The sequence below is a fragment of the Pinus tabuliformis genome, chromosome 5_2 (assembly GCF_031772625.1).
Source record: "Pinus tabuliformis cultivar Carrire ecotype Pingquan chromosome 5_2, CPIR1, whole genome shotgun sequence".
NCBI classification, from domain to species: domain Eukaryota; kingdom Viridiplantae; phylum Streptophyta; class Pinopsida; order Pinales; family Pinaceae; genus Pinus; species Pinus tabuliformis.
Genome location: NC_142306.1, coordinates 598,406,647 through 598,411,537, shown reverse-complemented (window position 1 = coordinate 598,411,537; position 4,891 = coordinate 598,406,647). Strand labels below are relative to the sequence as shown.

Below are 4,891 nucleotides of genomic sequence, written 5' to 3'. Positions count from 1 at the left end.
TTTTGGAAAGCATTGCACTCGTGGGTGTACCCACAATCTATGTTACCATCATCTCTTATTTCTACTATGGCATTATCTGCTGCTCATGGCAGTGTTGCAGAGAGTGAGTTCCTATCAAAATGACAATCAGCTTGGGAAGATTCATTTCGTTCCATATATTACATGTTTAGGAAAAAGACATGTGATATCTTTTATTTTTGCACTCAACAATTTATAGTCATGTTTGTGGGAGGTAGTTTAAATGCGAAAATGGAGAATACATGTGCTGCATATCTCACAAGATCCACTCGTGGGCTTCGAGCATTTTCCAAAGAAGCGTGATGTAGGCTTCTCTATGCCTCTCTGTAGCAGGGAAGTGGAGCAAGGTTGGGGGCAGTTTTCATGGCGCGGCGCATATACACAGGGGCGCGGCGCACACGGAGGGCGCGGCGCACACAGAGCCACCCCTCAGTTCAAGTTTTCAATGGGCGCGATGCACACCCAGGGCGCGGCGCACTGGGTATGCCGTGCGACGCACAGGGCAGACAATCAAAATTTTTATCGTTTCTCTGCAAAAATGCAAATCACTCGGCCATTTCTCAATACGATTGAAAAGAAGTGGCTGGCATTCCAGATGCTATATGCTTTGAAACAGAGCCATGAGCATGGTGTTTGTCACGGTGATATAAAATGTGAAAATGTACTTGTGACCTCTTGGAGTTAGTTGTACCTTGCCGACTATGCATCTTTCAAGCCAACATATATACCTGATGATGATCCATCGGACTTCTGGAGGAAGACGCCGTTGTTATCTTGCACCAGAGCGCTTTTAGGACTTCTAGAGGAAGACACCATTGTTATCTTGCACCAGAGCGCTTTTATGAACCAGGAAGTGAGGCTCAGATTGCTGCAGATGCTACTTTAAAGCCATCAATGGACATCATTTCCTTGGGCTGTGTTATTTCAGAAACTTTTTCTTGAGGGGCAGTTACTGTTTGAATTATCCCAGCTGCTTGCTTACCGCAGAGGACAGTATGACCCAGGGCCACATACCTCAAACTATGAAGGGATGGTATTAATTGCTTCCTTGCTATGTTCATGCCTTAGAAGTGTTACGCTTACACAGTCAAGGAGGGGTGCTATACTGTTATTGCGAAACTGTTCATATTATATTGATGATGAGGCTCGCTATGCTTTCTGATTCAGCTGCTATTGTGCGGTGTGCTGCATTGGAAACTATCTGTGATGTATTATCATTAGTCCAGGGGTTCCCCCCTAGTGATGCAAAGATATTTCCAGAGTATATTCTTCCTATGCTCTCAATGTTACCAGATGACCCTGAGGAGAGTGTCCGCATTTGTTATGCCGAGAACATATATAAGATTGCTGCATCTGCTTCTCGTTTTCTAATAAGGTCACAGTTGCTGAATGAAATGACCATTTTAGATCGATCAAATGTTTCTAATAAGGCCAACAAAGTTCCATTTGGTCCATCTCAAGTTCCGGGGTCACAAACTCCTGGGTATCAACAGAATAGTAGCGGCAATGTAGAACTTGCACAGTTACGGCAGACAATAGCTCAGGTTATACAAGATTTGGTGATGGGACCAAAAGCAGACAGCACTTATTCGGCGTGCATTGCTACAACATGTAAAAGAACTATGTGATTTCTTTGGAGAGAAGCAATGTAATGAATTTTTGTTACCAATTCTCCTGCTTTTCTAAATGACCATGATAAACAGTTACAAGCTGTATTTTTTCAACAGATTATACATGTATGTTATTTTGTTGGCCAAATGAGTGTGGAGGAGTATCTTCTGCCTAATATTGAGCAGGCTCTCAACGAACATGTAGAAGAAATCATTGTCAATGCATTGAAATGTTTGGCATTTCTTTCAAAAGAAAAATTACTCAGGAAAAGATCGTTTCTTGATGCGGTTCAGTGGGCTGCTCCTCTGCTTTGTCATCCAAGCCAATGGGTTAGGAGTTCAGCTGTTACATTTATTGCAGCAAGCAGTGGGAGTTTACACCCAGTTGATTCTCATGTTTATCTTTCACCAATTTTGCAGCCTTTCCTTTTTCGGGAGCCAACATCTTTAGACTCTGAGACTGATTTTTTGTCGTGTTTGAAGTCTCCAATGTCAAGAAAGGATTTCCATAACGTCCTAGAAAAAGTCAAGAATTTGCAGTGTTCCAAAATTTTAGAAAGGGACAACAGCCAGAGAAAACTTGGGCAGATTTTAGCTTCACCCAAAACAGTGGGGTTTGTTTCAATCTCGTCAAATACAGATGTTTCAAATAAAAGAATTCCTGAAAAGGGACCTTCTGTTTCTCCGACATCTGTTGATCTGGCATTGACTAAAAGCTGGCCAGGGAAGAAGTTGGATTTAAATGCAAACATACTTTGTCTCAACATATGGAATGAAGTTATAATCTCGGTGAAAGTATTTCAAGAAACTACGTGGCTATCTCCATTCTGGGCACGCAAAGGCTGCTCAGAGGGATAAAGGGCGCATAATCATACGCCTTGATCCTGCTAGACAGAGTAACGAATTTGTTGCGATTTGGATGCACGTGGTATTAAAGGAGAAATTGCAGCTTGGACCATGGATTATTACAAAACCGTAGATGTACAGGTGGAATGTCGGCATTCTTATGGCAATCAAATTCATGTCACCAATGGATTTTCTGGCAAAGTCTTCATTCAAAAGGCACGTTTAGTTTTCATTCAAATGATAAATGCTGAGCGCACTGAAGATGAGAAATAGCAGATCGCAGTGGATTGTCCAAGGACTGTGCCAGATGTTACTTTCTTTCAGCAAATAGACATACAAGCATCCCTCTCATTGTTATATATGCTCTTACATCTGGCATAGCAGGCTACATTGCAGCTGGAAATGGCGGTTCCCTTTATTCAAGGAGAAATTTAGTTTAAAAGCTAACTTTATTGAAAATTGGTTTTTATTCAAATGACAGATGGAAACATATTCTACCTGACTATAAGAAGATTAGACATTATGAAAGAAATATTCCACCAGGTTATGTCAGCTACTGGAACATGACACCAAAAGAACAAATGGACAAGAGACTACCAACTAATTATACCAAGGAACTATATGATGCAATGAATAAACATCTTGGCCCGAAAGGAAATGATGTTGGAGATATGATTATTGATACATCCGCATCAGATCATGGAAACATTTGAAGATTGCCTTACACCTGCAAACAATGTGATAATGCATGAAGATACAATGACTGAGACAACACTTCAGGGCCCTGGTGATACCTCTACTGATAGAGATAAACAATATCCAAGGAAAAAGCGAAAATCATCATCAAAAACTGCTGGCATTAAGGCAACCTTGTCTGAAAACAATAAGATGATCATTTCAAACCTTAAGATGGCTGAGGAGAGGCGGATGAAATGTCATGACAAATATTGTAATCTGTTTGAATGGAGAATGGAGATGGATGAGAAATATCTAAACCACCATGCAATGAATGTGCAACAGATGATCCATGTTGAGGAGCAGAAGGTGAAGAGCCAGAAACCGTAAAGCCTAAATTAAAACGCAAAATACTTACCACAACAGAAAGATAGGAAACTGATGGTTTATTTTTGACTGCAGTTGCAAAATTAAAGGGTCTATGTTCCACATTTCGTCTTTTAATTGGTTATCAACAAATAAAGTGTAACGCTGCTCCTTTTTAGAGCAAACTTTTCCTATTCTCATGATTTTAGGTGAAATGGACCCTATTCTCATCGATCTGTTTTCCCATTCCTAAGTCTATTTATTGTATGAAAATTTATGTGTAAAGGGTTCTGAGTTCTGGGAAACAGTGGAGGAATAACTCAGCGTTTGGCCGTACAGATTGACAGAGAAATAATTAAATGGTGCAGCTTTGATTTATAAGATTCTTGTGGTATGAGTTTCGGCATGTGTTTTTCTCTCTGTTTCATATGTATCCTGTGATGTTTTGCATTTCATTCATGATCGTTTCCAGCTGAATACTTTTAAGTGAGGAAGGTAGAATTCATTCATTACTCTGCCTTGAGGAAGTGTTCAGCCTTTATGTGTTTTCTTCTGCCTGGAAAGGATTCATACATTAATGCCCTTTTCAGCTTTCTTAAACAGTCTTTTCACCCGATTTAAATTCAATTCGATTGCTAAAACCTCATGCTTATCTCGCCTTATGAAATATCCCGTGCCTTTGGTGAAATCTCTGCTCATGCAGTCCTTGTCCCATGTAGCCCAACAACTTAGTCATTAAATCAAATATCCCTCATTCAAATTCATTTTACTAGCCTAAATCAGTTCCCATTTTATGTCATCTCGGACTCTATTGATCATTTTATATAGATAGACCCAGAGAGAGCCCTCTCCTGTCCTCATAGGGCTAGCTACAAGGCTGAGCTTGGTTTGATGTTGCCTTGAACCTTGCCTTCATTCAGCCCGAGACAGATTCGAGCGCTAACAATCTCTTTTGTAGAAATTGCCCAAGTGACAATTTGTTTACGAGAGAAAAGCCATCGATACCATACAAAATGATTTGGTTCTAAATATAAAGTTGCAATGTGTACCTTTTGTGTGTTTTTCACATTATGGAGATCGAAATATTGCTCCATTTGTAGTATACATGTTATGTGATCCTTGCCATCAACCTTCATTATATCGATCTTTGGAACATGGTGGATCTTCAATTGACCGTTAGAGCCTATGAAATCATGATTAACATTTCTTTTGTTCTCCTCATGAGTTTCATTTACTACCCTTTTGCAATTAGTAAGCATTTATTGTAGCAAATTTGTCAAATGTTTCTTCAAATCTTCCATGTCTCCTTTAAGGATTTTTTCTATAACATCCATCTTAGCGTCCCCGCCCATCTTCAAATCTTCCATGTTGCCTTT

At 39.9% G+C, this 4,891-nt stretch overlaps 2 pseudogenes; both read left to right on the top strand.

Moving 5' to 3' along the window:
- The first annotated feature begins 472 nt into the window (after positions 1-472).
- Positions 473-2,486, top strand: LOC149160414 (serine/threonine-protein kinase VPS15 pseudogene; annotated as a pseudogene).
- A 121-nt stretch (positions 2,487-2,607) lies between these two features.
- On the top strand, positions 2,608-3,539 carry LOC149160413 (uncharacterized; annotated as a pseudogene).
- Positions 3,540-4,891: the final 1,352 nt, after the last annotated feature.